The 12,645-nt window shown below is 37.7% G+C and overlaps 1 protein-coding gene across 3 annotated transcripts in view; it reads right to left on the bottom strand.

Moving 5' to 3' along the window:
• Window positions 1–12,645, bottom strand: part of LOC107551155 (leucine-rich repeat-containing protein 4B-like) — a 32,946-nt gene that overhangs the window by 17,401 nt on the left and 2,900 nt on the right. For 2 of the 3 annotated variants that reach the window (XM_016232662.1, XM_016232663.1), the window contains exon 2: window positions 6,497–6,660. The exons of the other annotated variant lie outside the window; for it this stretch is intronic. The gene's annotated coding sequence lies outside the window, so the exon portion shown is untranslated. The remainder of the gene's footprint in view (window positions 1–6,496; window positions 6,661–12,645) is intronic. 3 annotated transcript variants of the gene reach the window in all.

Below are 12,645 nucleotides of genomic sequence, written 5' to 3'. Positions count from 1 at the left end.
CTGCTTTGTGATTGCTGTGTAGTGGCTGATTTATGTGTAGGCTTGGGGGAGAGAAGCCCCCCAGGTTATTGAAATATTCTACGTGGGGTTTGAGGCTGAATGTTTGTACAGGTAAATCGATAGTGGCAGTCAATATTCTAACCATGGCTAAGCGAGTCGCGTGAGGCGAGCAGGGGACGACACCAGCCCACCTCCGTACAGGTCACATCACGTATCGCAGCAAATTAATCCCGACTTCCATTTTACATTCACACTTTATTTTTACACACCAGAGTTAACGCTGCCTTCTGCCAAGGACATGATCTGTGTGCGGCCGTATTCGAGTGGTCTGTGAGAGACTGCGGGGCTGGATGAGATCTGATGGGATGTGATTGGGAATGATGGGGCTGCTGATGGTAGAGAAGAGATCCTCCTCTCACATGTGTCATAAAGTTTTAGCGCTCAGCCGCAGCGGGGCTTTGTACAGTGATGTTACGGATCAGGATGAAAGATGACGTGCGGGACTGTATGACAGTACGCACATATGCAGACGTGTAAACAACTCACACCTGCGGGGCACTTTGAAACCTCGAGTGTGCATGGGAAAACAAGTCGTAAGTATTCTGTGATCCTCATCCAATCAGATGTTAAGTTCACACAGACACTCCAAGATCATAAGCACATGTACACAGCACTCTCTCACACATACATACAAACACTCCTTCCTGATTTACTCACACTAACAATTCCTCTCTGAGACTACTGATACTTCCTGTCTGACTGCATTTTCATTTCTCCTCGTTAGGATGCAACTGGAGGGTTGGTGTCTGGCCTCTGTGTATGAGGACACTTATTAAGATAAGTAAACATGCTGCTGTGATGGCAATACACAGGCAATGCACATATAACATATATGAAATAACCTCCATATAGCATACATGAATTACCCCGTAACAGATCTATACAGGTGGAGCTGGGGAAGGTGGAGGGTTTCTGAAGCGCGCTGCAAATGCTAGAGCAAACACTAGCCAAGTATGATGAATGTTGAGCAGCAAGCTCATTGGCTGCTAATGTGACAGAAACCAATCAGCTGTACCATGTGATTATATCAGACTGAGTTAGGGTTCGGCCTACGCCATCTAGAATTTCATGACAGAACGTATTTATTGAGCAAGGACACATTCAATTAATAAAAAGTGACAGATATTTAAAATGTTACAACAGATTTCTATTCTATTCATTAAAAAATCCAGAAAAAATGTGTCCTGGTTTCTACAAAAAAACAGTAAGCAGCACAACTGTTTAACACGGATAATAATAAGAAATTAGAATATTAGAATGATTTCTAAAGAATCATGTGACATTGAAGACTAAGGTAATGGCTGCTGAAATAATATTAATATTAATAATATTTCACAATATTACTGTTTTTGTTTTATTTTTGATCAAATTAATGCAGCTTTGGTGAGACTTCTCATATTATGCAAATATATTTGCATAATATAGGAAATAAGCATAATATATTATGCAAATAACAATAATAAAAAAACTTTTTTGTGTAAAGTTTGTCATACAGTAGTTTTAGTCAGTGCCAAAGTAAGGTCTTAGTAACGGAGAACAATTTAAAGCCTTGTGCAACTAAAGAGATCATTCACACAAATATGATGACAGAATTTTCATTTTTGGGTGAACTCTTCCTTTTAAACAGTATTCCCAGTCGTTAAGTTTATCTAAAGGATTACTGATTTAAACTAATCTATTGTGGGGTTCATTCAAAAACTAGATTTTACTGCTAGAATGTGTAGTATATATGACAAAGTGAACTGTAAGTCAATTATTATTGCTCACTCCTCATGTGACAGAGCTATAGCCACTAAAATCGGCACAGTCAACCTGTTCACTAGTTTTACTAGTGAATGATAAAATATCCCACAGACTTCCATTGAAAATTTCTGACAGTATTTCCAAAAGCTTTCAGGCTACAGTTGCTTAGGCTACTCTGATTCAGTACGCTGTATTTTCTAAATCATGAAACTCACAATTTTAGCCCCAGAAAACGCTGATGCAACAAAATTATATTTTATGTAGATATTATGCAAATAATTAAAAATATGTAAGGCCATTCAATAAGGTATAATATTGGCAATTCATCTTTTTTTTTTTTTGCAGCTGACACGAATGCATTTAGTTTCTTTTTAAGAAAAGAAAAGAAAAGAAAACACATAAAAAAAATCTATCTATCTTTCATTTAAAAAAATTGAGGCCTAAACAACATTCAGTCCTCAAGGCTTTTTAAACTTTCAGGCCAGACTTCGTTAGTCTTGCCAAACTTTCCTATTCTAGTTTACTCTATGCTGTTGCTGGGGTAATGCAGCCAAAGTTTTTCTCCGCTTGACTATCTCTGCAATAAAAGAGCATTTGTGAAGCGAAACACCCCTAGGTTGTGAGACATATATACACGTGCTTCTGGCAAACAATTAATTGGCACTTTGCAGTGCTAAAAGTGTTGATACACTTGATTCCTGTTTGGCTGGGAGGGGAGCAGAGCAGCAACCATTAATCAGAGTGTCTCTCAGCCATTTACAGAAGCATGTAAACTATCACACTGTTGCAGTGGCGGTGCAGCCGCAGCCTTGCCAGCTCATCTCAGCGATCCGTGTTTCCAGGGCCTTCTGTGAAAACTTACTTCAGCACTTTTGACCACCTCTCTCTCTTTCTCATTCCTTTCGCTCCTGTGATTTCATGTGGCTCTGCGGGCTAGAACCATGGTATGTCTCGGTCAGTGGGGTGTGGATGCATCCTCTTGTGAAATCAATGCTTCAGTTGGCACTTGTGTAAGTGTGTGTGCTTGATTCTGTTTTCTGTATAAACATGTTGGTGAGTTTATTTATATGAGCCATCCATCATTCATTAGAGTTTAACCAAATAGTTCACCCAAAAATGAAAATTCTGCTATCATTTACTAACCCTCATGTCTTTCCCTTTCTTTCTTCTGTAAAACAGAAAAGATATTTTCAAGAATGTTTTTGTCTATACTATATAACGAAAGTGTCAGAGTCCAATGTTGTTTTGGACCCCACTGGCTTCATTTTATGGAAGAAACAGTTTGAAACACAGGGTGAGTAAATGATGTCAGACTTTTTTGGGAGAACTATCCCTTCGAGAGTTAAGTGTGTAATTTCACCACAAGCAAACAGGAAATTCAAAAACAATGATTGTTTCCAATCAGGGTTCCAAATTTGCCACATTGAACTGAATCAACACTAAACTGACTTGAGTTGAATAATGACACTATTGTCTTTTTTTTAGACCAGAATTTAAATTTGCGTCATAAGCTATGTTTCCATCCACCAATTTTTATGTTCATTTTGGGATATCGCATAAAAAAAATGTTGGATGGAAAAGCTAAGATGCACATAAATTCCCAAAACTGTGTGGGTAAAAAAACTTACACACTCAATTCAGGCGGATACATTTTTTATCCAATAAGAAAACATACGCATAAACTATGATGGAATTAAAAATGACCAAGTAAGCTCCTCAATGCACATCAAAAAAACTCACGTGACTTTGTGTGATGGGATGGCATAACTGGACTAACCAGCGGATCAATCTCATTGCACAGCATCTGAAATTATGTTTTTGTCATTCTGAATTTGGCCCCAGTTTATCAGGAATTTAAAGTTTTTTTCTCTTCATCTCAATGGATGGATACGGTGCTTTATTTGCAAATGTTTTATGTGATATTCCAATTTTGCACTAAAGTTAACTTCGCAACTCTGGATGGAAACATAGCTATGGATTCTCTTATTTTCCTGTTTATTACTGTATTGTGTAAAGCACTATATAAATAAATGTGACTTTACTTGAGTACTTGTAGTGTCCACTGCACATTAAACCAGAATAGAAAGGTTTTTAAGTTTTTGAACACACACACACTTTGGTCACAGTCTTAGAAGGCCATAAGGCTGCACCCCACACCCTGAGGGACACCATGACTAATACATACACAGATAAACAGCATCTATGACAAACATGATAAGAGTGCGACGCACAACTCGCTGACAAACACCCCCAGATCCACATCCTCATGGAAACGCTGACACATACTGACTGATGGATGTCTCCATGGATACCTGTCACCGTGGAGACAGACACCATGTCTCTTACAGTGCAGTGCCATCAGAATCAACGTGAGCGAGTGAAGCAGCAGAGAGGGATGGACATGAACAGAGGAGAGCAGAAGAAAAGCTGCGTTTATCTGACAGCCAATGCTGCAGTGTTTCTTTGGAGGTCTCCTCCCTCATGCGAACCTGTCGGCTTGTTGCACTGTTTTGCAGGTGGACGTATTCATCTCTGTCCGTCTTCTTTTCTGTTTCCCTCCTTTCTCATTTAACTTTCTCTCCAGCCCTCCTTGGGCTTCACTTCAGGGGCATGGCTACGGACGGGCTTATTTACCACCCAATAGAAAATCAATTAAAAGATAGTTTTAGCTTTAGCTTGTACATTTTTCACAATTGATTATTGGCTATGCAAGTGTCGACAGTCAGCGCTGCATAATGACAGCTCAGTCCAAGCATTTCAATTCGGCCCGTGTGGTTGTTTTAAAACCTACTAAGCATAGTTTAATATAAAGTTTTCCTTCAACGAAGATAAGTATGCAAATTAATACAGGAAAACTGGATTTAAACATAAGACTCCCCATAGTCAAAGTAAAAACCTTATCCAGGGCTCAACGTTATGGATTATTTTCTGTAGTTTTTAAAGTAGTTTTCCCATTTTAACTTCCAATGCCAACATTTCCACCTGCACCTCAATACAAGAATCATCAATTATTCATTTTTTAACAATGCAGTTTTATATTTGGTAGAATTCATATTTTCTTTAAATGATAAGTCTACAAAAAGCACATGGTTTAGTTAAAATGAGAATTATTTCATTTACTTAAATGAATCATTAAATTATTACATTTAAAAACTTTTTTCTTAAAAAAGGAATATTTATAAAAAGCTAAAAATCTTACAGCTTCAATGTAACTTGACAAATTCACAAACACGCTTTTAATGTAAAACAATGACTTACAGAATGCAATTCATACTGAAGCTTTCAAAATTATCACAGGGTCACTTTTGCAATTTCGACAAAAGATTATCTATGTTAGCCAGTTAGGTAACTGTCTATGTGACAAATCAGCAGAATTTGCAACAATATTGTAGAAGACCAAATTTTTAAAATGGCTGTACTACATCAACGAATGCACGATTTTCAGTGGCAAAGCAGCACTGATCCTAAAGGTCCAAAACTCTCTCACAATGGTCCTGAATCATCAGGCCATCCTTATTTAGGGCCCAATGATTATGCAATACAGAAATTAAATGAAATTTAAAAATGAAATTTACTGTATAAAGCGGAATGTCACGGAATTTGCCAAATTTTGGATGAATAAATCCAAAGTAAGTCATTGTAGGTCACGGTGTTTTCAGCCTTTGCCGCCTCAATTTATGAGTACATAAACACATAAACATAATATCTAGAACTACCCTGAGAGTTACTACATGAGCATTTGTTTCTTTTTAGAAAAACTACTTTCACATCATATACAAACTGAAACTTTAAGGTCCTCCCTGCAACCTGTCAAAATAAAAGTTCGGTTTAACTTGAAGAAACTGTGACAGAAATATATTACTTAATATAATGATAGTACTACTACTACTAATAAAATGATTAGTAATTATTAATATTTACCAGAAACCTTATTTACCAGAAAAATGTAAATACATAATACATTATTTCTGACAAAAAGCCCATAATATTACTTTTTTATATATAAAACCAATTCATTTGAAGTGCTTTTGATTATTAAAATTTTATGAAACCATTAAAATGGAATACAGAAAGTTAATGGAAAACGCTGAATTTGGTAAAAAAAAATAAAACCATGATTTCGATTAATTAGATGTGTTTTTATTAATATTTTTTATTTAACCATTAAAACAAGAGTCTAGAAAAATTGAAACGGAAAAAAACGGAATCCAGATCAATTAAAATGGAAACATTTGGGATTTGGAAAAAAATTTAACGGAATTTGGGGGAAAAAAATCTAATGGATTTCATAGCCCTGTTACCTCTAGACCAACAAATCCAGTCCAGTTTTTAAAACAAAGTGATAGCTGAGCATTTGAGTGAATAATTTGGACTGCAACAGTAGTGCTTCACCAATTTGGTAATGGTAAAATCATTTTTCATGGCAAACTTAATTTTTTTAACTGAATTTTATTTCCTCTTATATTAACTTTAGTTGCCCACACCTCATCTTCAAATGCCCACCCCAGGAAGTCATCTTAGTAACACCAGAGCATCGCTCTTTCCTTCTCTGCTCTCCAGACCCTTCTGAAACTCCCTGTAGCTCCTGGCAGCCTTCTCTTCAATGTTCTCTCTCCATCATTCTCTCCCACACTGGGTGAAATGGAAGCACGCTCTGAGAGCCTGTGGTTGCTATAGTAACAGGCTCACTCACCATCTTGCATGTCACCATCACATGAGCTCCTGACGACCGTAGCCCAACTCCGAGGCTATGTGGCTGGGACGGCTCCATCACTCTGCTCTGGGGATTCAGAACCCCACCTGGGACTCCCTGTCTCTCTCTCTCAGCGCTGCCACTGCTGCTACATAGGGCTGTATCTACACAGGGAGAGATGACAAGGTCGACCAAATAATTAATGAACGGGCAACTTAATGAAATAAATAAATCCACACGCCTGAGTCAACTCTCTGTAGACTTCCAACACCCACAACAGGGCTCAATATTAAGATTTTTATTTTTTTTTGGCCCGGGTTGTTCAGGTCAGATTTTTACTTGCCCTGCCAACATTTATACTGGTACCCCCACAATTAAATAAATAGCTATGCTATTTTTAGCCACATATTTTAATATGTATCAGAAAATATATGTTTTTCATTAAAATATTTTTTGTGACAAAAAATTCCAGTATGAGAGCAGATAAATGTATTTTCAAAATGCTACAACTAAAACCTAAATAAAAAGCAAAACAGAAATATACAAAACCAATAAAACACAAAAAATGTAAATACTAAAATAAAAGTTAATTTAAAATATGAATAAACACTATAATAATGTATTAATAATACTAAATAACACGGTATCACATTAAATTATGAAGCCAGACCTGCATGTTTAAACAGCCAATAATAATAATAATAATAATAATAATAATAATTACTATTTTGGACTGGGTTGGCTGAGTCAGATTTTTACTTTTATCCCCACAGTTAAACAAAGAGTTATTTTAGTCACATATTTTAATATGCACCAGAATATATTTAAATTTTTCATTCATGTTGTTTGAACCTAAATGTTTGTTTAAAGTGTGTGTACATACCCACCCTATAATGATAAAAATCCCCCCAGTGTTTTTTTTTAAATTTGGTTAAATGTTTTCCCCTTTCTCAAATCGAGCCGATCTCAGATGCCTTACACTACCATTGAGAAATTTTAACCAAACTGTGTTACAAACTTTTCATTAAGACCCCAAAGAATCATATCAACTTGTGGAAAATGGGCATCCTTATCCATTGGGAATTGATTGGATTGTGAAACTAAAACAGTTAAAATACTATTTGTTAATTGAAATAAATCTGCAATAAAATAAAACATGAAAACCTGAAGCTGAAATAAAAATATTTGATGAAAACCTTAAAGGGTCATAGAATGCTACATGAACTTTTACAAGTTGTTTGAACTTAAATGTGCGTTGGCAGTGTGTGTACACAACCAACCTATAATGATAAAAATCCACCCAGTGTTTTTTTTTAAATTTGGTTAAATGTTTTCCCCTTTCTCAAATCGAGCCGATCTCAGATGCCTTACACTACCATTGAGAAATTTTTACCAAACTGTGTTACAAACTTTTCATTAAGACCCCAAAGAATCATATCAACTTGTGGAAAATGGGCATCCTATGACCCCTTAAAGTCGTAAATGAAAATTGGAAATGTTAAAAAAAATTATAATTTTGCTAAAGTACAAAAGTTGAAATACTAACATTACTAAAACTAAAATAAAAGCAAAATATAAATATTTAAAAATCAATAATAAAATGACTAAAATAACTAAATTTAAAACAAAACAAATTAGTAAAAAAAATTTAATAAAAGCTAATTCTAAATATTAATAAATACCATAATAGTATAAAAATAATGATAAAATAACACTCTGTTGCTTTTAATTATGGAGCCAGACCTGAATGTGATGCCTAAATAGTTAAACGACTTTGTTCAAAAAGGAAAATCATGTCAGAAGAAGTCCATGTTACTAAATAAAGGATTACAAATCCTACAATTTTTAAAGCTTTTTTTCTTAAAAAAACAAACAAAACAAAACATGAAACTGAACAATAAAACAAGGAACACACAATAAAGTAAAGAAGTTCTGAGTTTGAATTAAATGTGATGAGAGAACCACAAATAATACAAATAATACAAAGAAATGCCTTTGATTGCGATAAACTTTCTGGTTGCGCATAACAACAAACATTTGTGAATTAATGACTCTTCAGTTCTTTTTAATGAATCAACCAAAAAGACTAAAAAAATCATTTCAAACTCATTAGTTATCGGTTTGAATCTGTCTAATGACTCACGCACTGACTGAATAAGTCAGGGCATTCTACTCAAGTACTAAGAGAATCTTAAATTTAATCTTAAAGGAACCAGAATCATTACAACATTCCTTATGATTCCCAGCTTTAACCATGAAAAACTTGCATAATTCAAGGTCCTTCCTTTGCATTAGACTCTTCCTTTGCGACTACTTTCTCCCACCCCAGAGGACGGCATTAAGACGTTCCCAGAGCGCACACAAACACACCTCGTGGTGACCACCACTTCACAGTAAATAAACTCTCCCCCAGGGACAGTGTCTGCTTAAAGCCTCACGAAAAGCAGCACAGATGAGGCTCAGAATCTGGAACTCCTAATCAGACACCATCATCATCATCGTGATATACTGTATTCTGGCTGGCCTGCTTTGTAAGACACAGTCGGCATCCTCGTTCTCGCACAGAAAAGCATGCATACGTACATGCGCACATTTACAACAGGAAAATCCCCTTAGCCTAAGTCTACACTGCTGCGCCGAGCCCTCCTCCTGCCCTGGCTCACTTATTCCTCCGGTGACCCGAATCAAACTCCTTCCAGATAGTGTGGCTCAATGCGGCGGCACCGCCATAGTGCTTGCGTTGCGAGGTCACTGAAGCCTGAATGCTCTCATTACCAAACTGCCTCTCCAAACACATGAGCTAACCATAGCCTGACCACTTCCATTACCCCAAGTCAGCTTTACTCACACATGATCGAGCCATTGTCCGACCACCCTTACAAGTCAGGCTCTATCTGTTTAGCCATAAAGTAAGCAGCTCCTGACAGTCTCCATTAGGGAATATCAATGTGACAATCCATTATCTATATAACATCATATTACGGCCACCTCTAAAAATCGATGGCTTATAAACACATGGCTGAATCTTAGGTTGACTTGCAGTTGACCTGGTGCTTTTGCCAATATGCCTTAGGATCATGGCTAAAACACTTCCAGATGTAGTTCTTCATGTTTTGAGTCAAACATGATGGGCTAAACATAGAGCCATCACTTGCAGTTAGCATTAGTAGCGCATGGATAAACCTCAGCATGGCTGCAGTCACTACAAACACATTGCGCAGAGTATATGTTCTGAAAGCATCTCAGCCGGCGAGCTTTCTTCAAATAGCCACGCAGAGGCCAGCATCTGTCATGACTCAAAACCCAAAAATACACCATGCGTGACCTTAAAATCCCTCCATGTATTCTTTCTCTCTGAACAAAACAAAGCTAAATGCCCATTCTGTTCACCTGCCAACAACACTAGCAGCGCTAAACACACTTGCGTGAAGCAAGTTGTGAAAATCTGCTAATGTACAGATAATCTAAACAGAGATAGACTGCTTTATTAACACACGGCTGCCTATTTCACCTCAAATCCACACAGACTCTTATTAATAATCATTAATAATCCCTCACGGGCAATTTACTTAACTCGGCACTGGCCATCCGTGCCTATTGTCCGTCTTCGCGAACACACGATCAAGATGTGTCCACCTTCCCTCACACATGACAGACCTTTTACCCGAGTCCCTCCATCCCTAAAACCTTTTACCTCCACACGAGTGCACTTCAATTGCTCCAGTGGGTTTCCAGACCTCGCCACGGGAGACTCGAACGTCACGAACGCTTCCTGCCTGGTGAGACATTTCCACTGTTTCCAATTATGTCACTTCGGGGCTGGATTACGGTATTAATTTTATATTGCTAACCACTGCCATTCCTTACTGACAATTACTCAATAATTAAAGGTCTGACAGTCTTCATTGTTCCCCTGAAGGACCAGCACACAGGCCTGGACCGGGGAACTCAATCAAAGCAATCATGGCTAATTATGCCGTGGCCCTCTTCCTCCACGCCCCCACTCTGCGGGGAGAGCGAAGGAGGCCAGAATCAGCACAATGGATGGGTTAGCGTTCGCATGGGTCAGTCCACCTCGTTTATCGGTTTTAAAGGGGGCCAGAGCATGCAGAGCATTCACAACGTCACTTCAACCCTGTGTCTGCACACACAAGGTGACATGCGATGATTTATACCAAGCCATCTCCATATCGACGGAGACGCCTTGGATTGCTAAGTTAGGCAGTGGTCAATTCAGCAGTCCAGCCATCTCTTCAATGAAGCCTGCAGATGGCCTTCTCACGATCCAGCTGAGAGCGGCATGTCTTGAACGCCACTAAGGCGTTTTGCATGAAAACTCTGGCTCCTGGCTCTCGGATCGTTCCAAAGCGGTTCAAGCAAAGAAGGCATCCAGGAAGCTTCATCCTTCTCCCTCGCTTAAACAAGGGGATTCATATTTTATGTGCGGTGCATTAAAATAAGACAGAAGTGTCTCGCACTTGCCATGATGGTGTAACTGTTGTCCCTAGACATCACTTCAGACTTATTCATTATACTTTTATAACTTTGCTCAATGTCATAATTCAGCCAGCCAGTAGACGTAACACGTTGCAAGATGCATTAAACGTCCTGCTCTGGCATAGTGTTATACGGCCTTGAATACTGACTACGAGTACGGCCAGTGCACCATAAAGAGGCGTCTGTGCCGTTATCTCCAGGGGAAATCGTCCAGCAATGTAATGGCTTAAAGATTATGGGAGATAAAACTAAAATTCGACACAGGCTCTGATTTTTTGGCTTCAAACAATGGTCTGTGGAAGCACTTAGCCCCAACAGTATCGTACTGCAAAATTTCTCTGCATGTCATCAGCCAGAATTTAGCTCCAGATCCCATGGCACAAGAGCACCAAAGACTAGTGGATGGCTAACATCATCCAACACGCTACAAAACCCTCCCACGCCCCTTCTGAATTAGAAAAACAGACCTTTATTGTTATGCAGCTGATATTCCAGAAAAAAAAACTGACTTAGGATGATGTGTCACCTGGCATGTGCAAGAAGAAGCCTATGAGGCAGTTTAGCCCAGTGGAGTGTGTGTGTGTGTGATCATTTCTTTGAGTCATCTAAAAGAGACAGGTGTGCAGGTGTGTTGAACCATGTCCCATGTGTGAGCGTGTGTTTTTGCTTATCATTGTCATTGTCTAAGAGTAAACAAGACAAATTTATGACTCTAATAATTAAAGAGCGTTCCGGTTTAATTAATGCATTACTGTACACATCCATCATTGATTTTTCCTAATGGAAATAGAGGTGAACAAGGGTGAAGTAAAATATATAAATAACATTTCCAAATGGAATACAAAGTTTGATCCCTGGCCATCCAGTTCCTATAGGATGAATGCTTTATTAAATGAATATTTCAGGATCAATACAAATTAAGCTCAGTTGCCAGCACATGTGGGATAATATTGACTACCACAAATTATTTTGACTTGTCCCTTGTTTTTTTCAAAAATCCAATTTACGATGAGCATAATGTAAGCGGGGCCAATTTTTGAGAAACAGAATTTTTAAAAGCAGAAACGTGATGCTTATTTTATAAAAGCACTTACATTAAATCATCTCACAAAACTTGTGTATTATTTGAGCTATAAAAACTGTTTACATCATATTTACAGTCATTTGTAGGTCCCATGGCATTCCATTATCATGGTGACAGATCTGTAATATTGCACAGAAAAAAAGTGTTTTCCCCTAAACTAAAACCATGTTAACAGATCTTGTTATCTCGTGGCTATACTATTGAGTTATTTTTACAATCTGAAACATGTACAGATAAAACCAGTTCACTTCCATTGCGAATGCCCCACTGTAACACAGATTTTCACTTTTTGTAAAGAAAAAGGCAAAGCAGAAATTAATTTCTGGGTTAATCAACATGACGCCACAGATGCTGTTGATTGAGCTTTAACCATTACTGAACCTGAAATATTCCTTAAATGTCAAAAAAAAAATTATGATGTTTAACAACAAAAAAATACACAAAAAGCTGGCAGTTTCTAGTTGTTTATCCCTCTAATAGATGATCAAGGCCGTAACATGTGCAAAGTTATTATTCAACACTATGCAACCACACCTTGCTCTCCACATGCACATAATCTAATCCCACT

This window comes from Sinocyclocheilus grahami, unplaced genomic scaffold, assembly GCF_001515645.1.
Source record: "Sinocyclocheilus grahami isolate Dianchi unplaced genomic scaffold, SAMN03320097.WGS_v1.1 scaffold416.1, whole genome shotgun sequence".
NCBI lineage: Eukaryota > Metazoa > Chordata > Actinopteri > Cypriniformes > Cyprinidae > Sinocyclocheilus > Sinocyclocheilus grahami.
This window is presented reverse-complemented; position numbering and strand designations above follow the sequence as displayed.